Genomic DNA, 12,114 nt, shown 5'->3' with positions numbered 1-12,114 from the left:
CTAAAAATAATTACTTTTTTAAGCATCAAAATTAATATATTTTTTTCTTATTAATTCCTGCTTATTGTAGACATTCACTGACATTCACTTAGAGATTCTGACTGACCAAGTACAGAGCAGAAAGCATGCAAGCATCAGAAGCTTAGTCACAAAGCCAACAAAAATGTACAAGTGCTCTAAATAAGTAAAAAAGTGTTGGCAATGTATGTCTTGGAAGCCACACGGGTGGAAAAGAATAAGCAATATTCCAATTACACTACTCCTGCATAAATAACACACCAAATACATCTCACAAATAAGAATAATTGTTTGCTAAAGGTGATGAAGAGTTTTGTGAAGAATGTTTTAGTTCACTCTTGGCATTTGGGGCAGGATGGTGGGATTTCTCCCAAAAATATATTCAGAGGGAAAAAAAAAAAATTTCTCATGAGTGCCCTTGCAGGTATTCTGAAACTGTCAGGAAGTTCCATGTTAACATTTTCATAGTGAAACTATTTCAGATCAAAATGTTAATTTACAGAAAAAAAGTAAAAATAAATACTGAATCTCCCCAAATTATCAACATTGTGAAATGTCAAGTACTGCACCTGGGAAGGAACAATCCCAGGGACCATTACACGCCTGGGGGTCAACAGTCTGGAAAGCAGCTTTGAAGAGAAGGACCCAGGGGTCCTGGTGGACAACAAGCTGAACATGAGCCAGCAATGTTCCCTTGCAGTAAAGAAGGGGAATGGCATCCTGGGCTGCATTTAGGAAGACTGTTGCTGGCATGTCAAGTGAAGTGATCCTTCTGCTCTGCTCAGTGCAACTAAGGCCACATTTGGAGTGCTGGGTCCAGCTCCTGGCTCCCCGTACAGGACAGACAGGGACATACTGGAGCAATTCCACTGATGAGCCATGAAGATGACTAGGGACTGCAGCATCTACCATTCAAGGAGAGGCTGAGCAAGCTGGGGTTGTTCAGCCTGGAGAAGAGAAGGCTCAGGGGGGATCTTACCACTGTTCATAAGTTACCTGCTGGGAGAGTAAAGCCAATGGAGCCAGACTCTTCCAGTGGTCCTGAGCAACCTGCTGGTTGACTCTGCTTTGAATAGGTGGGTTGGACCAGGTGCTCTCCAACATCATCCATTCTATCATTTGGTAACAATTCTTTCTTATTCATTAATAAGGCATATAACTTTTATGACCCAGCTAGTATCATGCTAGGCACATGCATAAACAAAGATATCGCACTCACTAGTGTCCTGGGTTCAGCTGGGATAGAGTTAATTTTTTACAGGAACCTGGGAGGTGGGGGGCATAGCCGGGGTAGCTGACCTGAACTGGCCAAGGAGCTATTCCATACCATGTGACATCATGCTCAGTATATAAAGGGGGAGCGGGCTGGGGGGTGGGCTCTTCTTTTCGGTGGGGGAAGTGGCAGAGCGTCGGGTCCCGGGTGGTGAGCAGTTGCACTGTGCATCACTCTTTTTGTATACTTTTTCATTAGTACCGTTGTTGTTGTTGCAATTTCTTTGTGTTGTTCCAGTAAACTGCCTTTATCTCAACCCTCGAGGTTCCAGGTTTGTTTTTTTTTCCTCTCCTCCGTCTCCCCCCCATCCCACCGGAGGGGGGCGGGAGGAGTGAGCGAGCGGCCGCGTGGTCCTTTGTTACCGGCTGGGCTGAAACCACGACAACTAGTTACAGCATGTATGAAGCAGCTCAGATGATAAGGCTATCAAAGATCCTGCCTGATTTGACTTCATTCTGGCCAGGGAATTTCACTCAACTAAACCTGACGTTAGGAGGAACAAGATGTGTGATTTATAGCCTAATAGTACGTAGCAGAAAGCAAACCTCCTGTAGCAACTGTCAGAACTGTGTCTCTCATTCTCATTTAGTTCAGCCACAACAGGGCATCATATAGGCCACAACTAAAATACCCCTTAATTCCATTAAGAAAGTATTGAACAAATGAAATGCAAAGCCAAAGGATTTAAAAAAAAAAAAAGATATTTCAACAGTTAAAGGTTTTGTCTCTATTGTTCATGGACATATACTTCAGCAGACAAATCTCTCAGCTAATCCATACTACCTGATCACTCAACTTCTTTTAAGAAGAAAAGCCTACATGAGACTCACCTGAGCTATGTAAGAGTACTTTGAATCATTTTAGTAATCTTTTTCTCTTCTCATATTTTAATCTCATTAGTTACAGCATAAAATCACTGACTAGGAGTTAGAAAACAGTAACACCAAAAGTTTGTCTGGGCAACCAGCTTCTCCAGTCTATGATCTGTTTGCTTTTCTGAATTTTCTCTCTCCATCAAAGCAAGAGATAAAAAAGCATCAATCTAAAATCAGAAAACCATAGGCTTCTTAAGCCTTTGGCTTTTATGATCCATTCCCAGTCCTTTACACATCATGGAGGAAAATAAAACAACTAAAGCAATCCTTTGTACAGGGATATTTACTCTGAGATCCTTGTATCTTGACTGCAGTTCTATCATTGTCTTCTATCAAATGGAAGGTGTCCAACTACTTCAAGAAGTCAATACGTTGCACTGAGTAAATTAATAGCACTCATGTTTTTTTTCTATTCACCAGAGAGAAGCTTTTGTTTACAGACAGCCAACTATGCATTTTACTACAATGAAATTACAGATACCACATGTAGGTCCTCTCTCTGGTGCTTGCTACACAAAATCCTTACCTTGGAACACCAAGGTTAGTATTGATGATATATCAGCCTTCTTAAGACAAACTTCAATCACTGGCAGAAGAGTGGCTGTATAAACAGGTGACTCAAGGGAGCAGGAATAAGAGAGAGAGAGTAATGAGTGTCTGTGAACTGCTCTGAAAAGGCTGAGCGTGAAAGTCATTTCAAGATCTCCAATAAGAGAGTGGACTTGCATCTAAAAGCCTGTGCTTCTTTCTCTGGAAACTCTATCATAACACTTCTTGCTCAACTATGAATTTATTTTTTAATTTATACAGTTGCCTTATTTTTATAACAAAGGCTGTAATTCACCCCAGTCTTGTAATAAAATTATAGTTTTACTGCAACATGAGCTCAGATAATCCTCCAAGTTTACTGCTATATCTCTGGCAGCTGTACAGACAGAAAATGCAGTAAATAAACTCTTTCCCTATAAATTCTGTTTACAGCTAGTTTGGCAAGGTAAACGTTAGTGTTAAAAATGCCTTTTAAAACTCTAAATAATTTGAAACAAACCTATTCAGCAGAGTGAAAAAAATTTAGCCAGATGCGAACATAAATTCATGACTACCAAGAGATATACATAATTACAGCTATTTAACATGACTCTTTGCTGACTTCAGCAGGGAAAAAAAAAAAAGGAAATAAATGAAACTCATTCTAGTCAGATTCACACAAACCCAGATCATCATTTACCACCAATGTTGTGTGCAAGTTCAGACTGTAATGATCAATGAGCAATGCTCTGTTATGATACACTTGAAGGTCCAGGCATTCATTTTTATACCTATTTCAAAAAGCAATGAAAAGCATTCTAGTTTCATGTCCAAGTTTCTATTTCAACAGACAGTTACCAAGTAAATACTTTAAATTATTCTTCCCATAGAGGAATAATTCTTTTAATCTACAATGAAACTTAAGAATTATCAATTCCATTATATTCTACGCCAGAATAGACTGCCAAAGCCACAGAAAACCTAATATCTTTTTTAAAGCAACTCTTAGAGATGGGTTCCTAGGAAAACAAATGGCAATTTTTGGTAGCCTTTAGTTTCAAGATTCTTCAGATGGGGCACACACATCCTTTTCAAGATGCTTACCCTTTCTCAAGCCACTACTTCATTAAAGTACTATTATTAGCTTTCACATGATGGAATGGAAACCCAAAACCGGAAGGGAAGCTCCCAGCCTCCTGGGGCAGGCTGTGAAATGGAGACTCTTGGCAATCTCAGCAAACAGCTTTCTATATTAAGAAAGTCTCTTCACCGAATGTTGTAGAAATCTGAAGACACTAAACATTCCTCTTACCTATCATTACACAGATATATTGTGACAAATATAGTATTAAAATCTTTCTGAAAAGCTACTTAGTATTACATCTTCTTTCTAAAGTGACAAACTTTGGTCCTCTTTGCCTTCCTCCAGAAAGACTGCAGCTGCAACTGTTTATTACAAATGACTGCTATTTATATCTGCGTTACTTGACCCTTCTAAGTAAGGTAGTTTTGCCACTGACATTAGCATTCTGCCTTATTTCATTCATCCCAGCACAGCAAGAGGGAAGAAAGCTGAAACCAATCTTGTTAAACAAAGCACTGATCTGTGTATTTGAAATACCCTGGTTATTTAGTGCTGAGATCTCCATCAGTGGAGAGAACTGGTAACCTTGAAAATGATGCTTAACAAGAACGCTAATGATAGCTCATCCCCAACAATCATCACTGACATATGGAGCAGAACACATTCTATATACACAAAGAGTTACACATCTAAATGTATATACACATATACATAAAAAGAAAAGCAGAGATGGATGTATATATAAATCCTTTTCACAGTAGTTTCTCTGACCTCAAACTCCCTGCCCTTGGTTTCAGATAACTATCACTACTGCACTTTCTGAGGAAGTAATTTTTAGGAACAAGAGCCAAATCTCTTTTTCCTGTATAAAGCAGAATTTCTGTAAAAATGGTTTATGAAACTTTGACCATAAAATATTTTAAGTGCTTTTTCTTCTCTCTACTTAAGGTCCCATTTCAGGCATGCACTCTAACAAAAAAGAGTGAAAAAGTTATTTTGCTTTAAGGAAATTTTAAGGTGTATTCTGGTAGGGGGTTTTGTGGGTTTTGGTTGTTTGCTTTTTATGTTGTCCTCACTTATCAGTCCAAATTTTAGAATGAAATTAGACCTTCTCATTCTTACCTTTTTTCTTCCTCCTTTTAACATGTAACTTCTGAGTTTCTAAAGGCAGACACTGATACATTCATATTTATAAACAGTGCATATTCCTCTTTTCAATAATTACTTTTAAACATTAAAAAAAAAATTATTATTTTTAGAGTGAAAACTTCTCTCCAGAAAGTATCTTTAAAAATAGTGAATGTTTTCCATGACAAAGGTGTAAAAGAAAAGAACTCCATAGATGCACCAATATGACCCTAATGAAGAGTTGCAGACCTGTTGTCAGGAATGGCTACTCTACGCTCCGGATCAGGTCTATTTCTCCTCAAAATGCAGAGAAATTCAGTGGCCTCTGAGACAATGTTCAGAGCTTATACTTAAGAAGACCAATACAGTTTCATAATGGATGACTGCTGCACTTTTCTTGTTACTGTATATGGTTCCAGCTATTTGTTTTGAGTCTCCATCAGCTCACAGCTTCTTGCAACCAGCTGGTAACAGTTGGATTAGGAAATACAATCAAGCTGCCTCCCCAGCTGCAACACAAGTCATCATTTACTTTTTTACTATTGCCATGGATGTTTCGCAGAATAAATAAATCAGCCTCCAAGCCCTTCCATGAGCTTCCTCATCACAGCAGAGATTACTGATTGATCTCAAAGTGTTCCTTCCTGCACGGGGCAGCAGAGACTGGACGGGCTGAAGTGCAGCAGAAGAGACAAACACAGGCATCCTGCCACAACAAATACCTTGCCAGCGAGGTGCTCCAGCTGGTGCCCTTTGGAGCCCCTTCACTTGCCAAGATGACATGAAACCTAAGCAGCAAAGACAAAAAGGTCAAACTAGGCTGTCACCTCGGTGCATTTTAAATGGAGCAGGTCCCCTCTTTGGGCCTTTGGGAACATTGCAACCAAAGCAAGGTAACTTGCTGCCAAATATTCAACAAGTGATCTCTTATCCTGTGTTGGAATGAAGTAACATGAGAGAGGACAGAAGTGCTTGAACCTTTTGGGATTATCATCCTAGTTCCCCGAATGAGAGTTCAACATTGCTGTCAAGATCATATAGTGAATTCTGTAGCACTTAAACTTCAAAGATGTACCATTAAACCTGGATGATTTTAAGACAAAATTTCAAAATGTGTGGCTCTATTTTACATTTCAGTGTTTAATCAGGAAAGACAGGTTTCTTTTCAACGAAAACTTAGAGAATCAGGCCCACTGTTCAGTGTGCACATGCTTTCATTTATTTAATAAATATATGGCAGGCAAAATCCAGTTAAAAACAGAAAAGACATGTCTTGCTCTCTGCTTGCACAATACTCTTCATTTAGAGTACTGCACTGGAAAATGCTTGCTCTCAAACATTGCTTGTAAGACTTACATTTCTGATACTGAAATAAAGTCCACTGAAAATGAAGAAGTGTATTGTCCAATTCATATTATGGATTTTACATTTAGATATTAAATATTTTAGAACAGAGAAGAGCATATGTGGCACGTTTTGACTAAAAATGTCCATGTCTCCTGTATCATTTCATTACAGTGTCAATGAAATTATTACTGTAGCATTATAAAACAGGTTTCTTCACTTCACTACAACATACTTATTCTATTTCCCACCTTGCAAAATACAGCTCTCTAAAGGCCCTGGTTAAATGGAAATATTTTTTAGTTGAGCTACATTTTTTCAGAAATCAGACCAAAGCTCTCTGGTTATCAAACAAAAAAAAGGTGATTTAAAGAGCTCTACACACATTTCTGTCTGAAAATGGAAATGACCAAAAAAACCAACCAACCAAAAAAACCTGCTCACATGACCAGTCGTAACCATACTTATTGAAATGGGAGTCAAACAGACAAATCTTTGCCACAGCTAGAAGAAATTACTTCAACAGGAGTCTTTCCCCAGTCAGATCTGCGACAGTGTATGCCTAGGTATTTATGATCTTAAAGAACTTGTTCAGAGATCCAAATGCACTCCTGCTTATTCTTAAAAAAGCAAACACAAAGTCCAAGCTCACAACTCATCCAGTCCCTTTACTGTCACCCATAAACGATTAGAATAGTATCATTTTCATATCCGTGACATCTGCAGCCCAATTTTGAATCCATATTACTCATTCTGTTTAAAATACTGCAGTCATTGCCTGAAATGTCAAAGCCAAGCAGCCCTTTCCAGCAAAGATAAACTGGGAAGCACAATGAATTTGTATTTCTAAGGGCAACTAGATTTGAAAACTTAGCTGTGAAATCTATTTTACAATTCGGTCATGCTGAGACAGCTCTCATCCGCCAAACTTTCAGATGGGTTGTCTGAAGGAAGATGATTGAGACATCATATATAAGACAATGTAAAAGAAGTTGCACAGAAAAAAAAGGCTGGAACGCTTATTTTTAGTAAACATATTTACAATAAAAGTTCACTCAACGTCTGTCACTGGTGGCTCCAAATGTGCTATATTATAATTTCACCAATTATACTACTGGGTAAAACTGTAAAATAAGAAAATAATTCACTATGAGGCAAAAGAAGCTACACACTTGGAAAACTGCTGGGAAAGAGGAATCACAGGCTGGAATCTATTAAGAAAAAGGAGGGTCTGCAGTAAAATTTGCCCTCTATTACTGGCTGACAAATTTTTCAGTTACTATGCTAAACCTGCTCTGCTGATACCTTCTTTTAAAACAGTTACACAGGTGAAAGTATCAAATTTGTTCACAAACAAAGTGCTCTTCCATCAAAATCTCCAGTAGTTCTTAAAAGTGACTATGCTCTCCAGCTCCATCACCACCACAAACCACAAGCCTGTGTACAGATGTATAGAGAAGCTCCACACCTTGCACAGACCAAAACCTCTTGACTGAGCTGACAATTCAGATGCACAAGGTTATGCCCTTTTGACTCAAGCTGTAAAAAAATACCTTTGTGACTCTCTCATCCACAGCTGGACTTCAGTTTAGTTATCTTTCTGATTACATGAACTGGTGATGCCCTAGCAAGAACCATTTCGGAATCTACTGATCAGCTCTGTACGTTGATGCAGGATAAACTCTTTTCCCATGGCCATTCTCACTCACAAAGACGGTGCAGGGATATGGTAGGAAAGGCAATGTGGAAACAGCTATACTGTTCACACGCTGCTTGGCACACCTCTCATAATGGGTGCCATTTTAGTTTGCCTGGTGACTAAAATATTCATGAGGATGCTAAATATGAAGTATGTTTACATACTTCTCATCTGTACATACTCTGCTAATTCTTTATACTTGGCTCTGAAGGTGACTCAGTTGTAGAATCTGTTTCTGAATAGAACTGTAAAACCAGTACTTTCTGGTTCTGCATTTCTCCTGTCACTAATTCACTATATAGTCTGCTAGCTCATACTAACTTGTATTAACTGCCAGCCTCGGAAATTCAACCTGGTCAGTGAAAGAAGCCAAGTTTTTTTTCATTCTGCTTTAAAAGGGCTCTAGGCCAAAATACTTTCACTTACATGTCACACATGTAAGAGATGACAGTCTCATGGTTTCCAAAGTATGCTACACTACTCACTCTTTGTATGCTCAAGATTTACCAAAGCCAGAGCAAGGTAAAATTTTGCAAAATGGACCAGAGCTGGGGGTGCCTATCAATATTCAGTAGCAGGAAATACACGGACAAAGGAAGTTAAAGCATGATTTGTAGTTAAACCATATTGAGTAAATGTTTGCCCAGCGTTTGGAGAATGGGTATAAGACACTAAATCTGGTAAAGAGATCTTACATTCAGTGCTCTGAACTTTCAGCAGGGTATATAAACTTTGGACAGTTTTCAAGTTGTGTTAAGTATCAAAGCCAGAAAAAGTCCAATTTCCTCATTTAACAGCAATTTACAAGACTAGGGAAATACGGACACTGAGGCAGAGTCTATGCACCTGGCAGAAGTTGAGTACCTAGCACATTCAAACTGTCAGTCACATGATAAATCTGTTATTTTTGGATCTACAAACTGAAACAGAAAACAGCTACTATCTTCCATAGCCATCTCACAGTCATAATTTAAAAGACTTACTGGCTTGCCTGACGAACAGAACAAAAGCTGTCAGTTTGGAGAAAAAGAAACATTATTTCACAACCTTTCTTGCTGCATTTCTCAACTGATTAAAAGTCAAAATTCAACCAGCACTAAAAACGTATTGTCAGTTAGTCATCACCTGCAATGTGATAATCATGGAAGGAAAAAAAAGCCAATGTAAAAAGGTTAACCCTAAAAGGCTACTCAAATTCTAGTTTCCCAAAACTAACCCTGCAATCTCTGCAAGACTATTCTAAGCAGACAGAAACAGAAGAATGGAGATGCTGAAATGTCACTTGGTGCTGTTGTGGGAAGGAAGAAACCCAGTGCTGCCACATGTCACCTTTACCCTCCCAGCCAAAGGGCTAGTCCACAGCCTGCCCTTACACTGACAGTAACTCAACCAACCCAGGTTGCTCTAACTCATTCAGCACTCTCTCGTCCAACTGGGGTAATTCTGTATCTACAGTCTCTCATACTGAGGGACATCTCTGACACAGGTAAGATGCTAGGAGGTAAAACTGATGGTTTGTAAGGATACAAAATATTTTTACCTGCTGTATAACAAGCCAAAATGCCTTTGTTCAACACAAACAAAATTAAAGATCACTTAAGTTTTCAGAGTTGCTCTGTTACACTAGAAGTTTCAAGATGTAGATGCTCTGACACAATTTTAAAACAAGATTTTTGTTTGAATTACAAACCCTACCCCCTTCTGTGGCTCATGGTGAATTAGCGGCCCCAGAGCTACAGAACTTATTTACAGTTTGTAAATGGGCACCAACCAATTTTGGAAGGAAAAGTGTAATGCTGTGAATCCAGAAAAGAATAAAAGCAAAAAAACCAATCCAAAAAACCCCTCGATGTCCTGTTTGCCACTTGCTTTCACTCCTGCCTTTGAGTCTTTCTCCTTTCTGCTTCCCTTCCTAACTGCCTCTCTCTTTATTGCCAACTCTTGCCCATTCTGGTGAGTTTTCCCACTCATGTCATGCCAGACATGTCTCACAATGTTCACAAACATCACCTAAGCTTCATACACATGCTCTTGTTTCATATTGTCTTTCTATTTTGCACAACTTCTGTTATATTCCATTTTTTTGGCTGTCACTGTTTGTTATGATTGTCTGAGGACAGCAGGTCCTGGGACAAGGGACAACTTGTTGCTTTCTGTAAAGAACTATGAAAATCTGTAGACCACATTAATATCAGAGAATAAATATCAACAATACATGCTGACAAAGAAAATGGAATTATCTGAGCTGCATTTCCTTCCAGACTGGCTCTGGTTTTTCTATTTTTGGTTTCATTGCTTCTTTGTTTTGATACCTGCCCTTTTATATGGATGCTCTGTCCTACAGGCCTACCTCTCTGATTCCATATGGTCACAGCTATTCTCCTATCATGGGAGAAACCCCTTGTCCCTAAGAGGGAACAGAAGCGTTCAGTGCAATTGCTCTCATGTTAAATACATGGTAATCAGTGATGATGATGCAACAGTCTTCATTTCAGTGGTGACAGGATTTCAAGTGAATGAAATAAAAGGTTAAGTCTGAACTCAGTTAAGGAATGGCTGCAATGCACTGACAATAGTTAATTCCAACCCTGATTTCCTCCTTGAACTGAAATTTGTATGCAATTGAATTCCAGGCAGACAACCTGACACAACAGGAGAAGCAAGGAGAGTCTTGAAAAAAATCTGTCCAATACGTCGCAGCGTAGGAGTGAGATAGAACAAATGTGAGAAAAGGGAGATCTGACAGTGACCAAAAGGAAGTTTTTGATGGGGTAGGAGCAGATAGGTGCCTCACATCTGTAAAGGGAGTTATAAAATGTTACTGTCTGATAGCGAAAAGTGTAAATTAAATTGAGATTTTAATCAGCCAACACAGAAAGAGCTTAAGTTACACAAACATCAGTTACTTCTCTGCAGCCACAGAATTTACAAACAGCTGATAAATTTTTTAATGGCTCTAACAGGATCATAAATGCTTATCCAGTCATGGCTATGAACAAACCCACCCTATACCTAAGAGTTGTACTGAAAATCCTGGTGTCACTGCTCTCAAGTGAGCCTGACAGTGCCTGTACAGTACTGTAATTTATGACCAAGTGAAGTGAGTATCGCTGTCAGGGTTCACAAAAACAGGTTGCACAGAGATAGCTTCTACACCAACTTATTTACACTTTTTTTCATAAACTTGCAGAGAGAAAATTTGGAATAGATTTTGCCTGCTTAACTACTGTAGTCATAGAAACTACACAGGTTCTTTAAGGAGAAAAGAAGAAAAAAGGACAGTCAGAAATATAGGCAGTCTGAGTATTTTAGAGACAGAGACTCTGATCTCTTTGCTAGGAGACCATACTGTGGCACGTTTTATTATACATCATTTGTGATTACCAGAACCTAAATTACATTTGAGATTTCTGTGCACAAGCAAATGGAAACAAAACACAAGAAGACAAACATGAAACACATGGTGGCTTCCTGTCTATCAGTAATCTCTTCAGTTAGGTAGAAAAAGGACATTACAAAAAAGAATTGAGAAATATTTTTTGTAAAGTAATTACATGTAAAAAAAAAAGATAGAACAATAATTCTTTTTCAAACATTACATCTCAGGTACCCCTGTCATATAAAAATGGGTCTTCATTCCACCCCAGGTGCTTTCATGCACTGCTACTGGATATATACCTTTTTTTTTTTTTTTTTTTTTTTCTTTTTTCCCACTTACATTAAAGATAACAATAGTAGGTAGAAGAAGATGTAAGAATGAAAGCAAACACGGAATAGAAGCTGCTTATTCTTAAAGACAATTAACTTATCTCATTTTTCAGGCGCATTACGTATAGTTTGACATATGGCAGCTGTTCTCTATGATCCTAACAGCAGTTTCCTCCACATCCATTCTAAGTTCTCTGTTGAGGCCATAGCAAGAGCATTGCAAGACATTGCCTCCTCCTCTCACCCCATACCCAAGCAAACTGTCTCTGAATATGTGTTACTATGGAAATTCTAATAACATCACCTTAAGAAACACAAATCTGACCAACTTAGATAAGCACCTTCACTCAATATTCTGGAGCTCAAATCCACAGAGATACTCAATCTTTGCTGTTCCCACTGGGCGTCTCTCAGCACCTTAAAATGCACGTGCTGGTGATCCAGATTCCAAATACAA

The 12,114-nt window shown here is 38.6% G+C and overlaps 1 protein-coding gene across 2 annotated transcripts in view; it reads right to left on the bottom strand.

Annotated features, from left to right (window-relative positions):
- Positions 1–12,114, bottom strand: part of MAPK10 (mitogen-activated protein kinase 10) — an 86,057-nt gene that overhangs the window by 55,150 nt on the left and 18,793 nt on the right. The window lies entirely within an intron of this gene.

The sequence above is a fragment of the Haliaeetus leucocephalus genome, unplaced genomic scaffold (assembly GCF_000737465.1).
Source record: "Haliaeetus leucocephalus isolate CR32 unplaced genomic scaffold, Haliaeetus_leucocephalus-4.0 Scaffold178, whole genome shotgun sequence".
In the NCBI taxonomy this organism is placed as follows: Eukaryota; Metazoa; Chordata; class Aves; order Accipitriformes; family Accipitridae; genus Haliaeetus; species Haliaeetus leucocephalus.
This window is presented reverse-complemented; position numbering and strand designations above follow the sequence as displayed.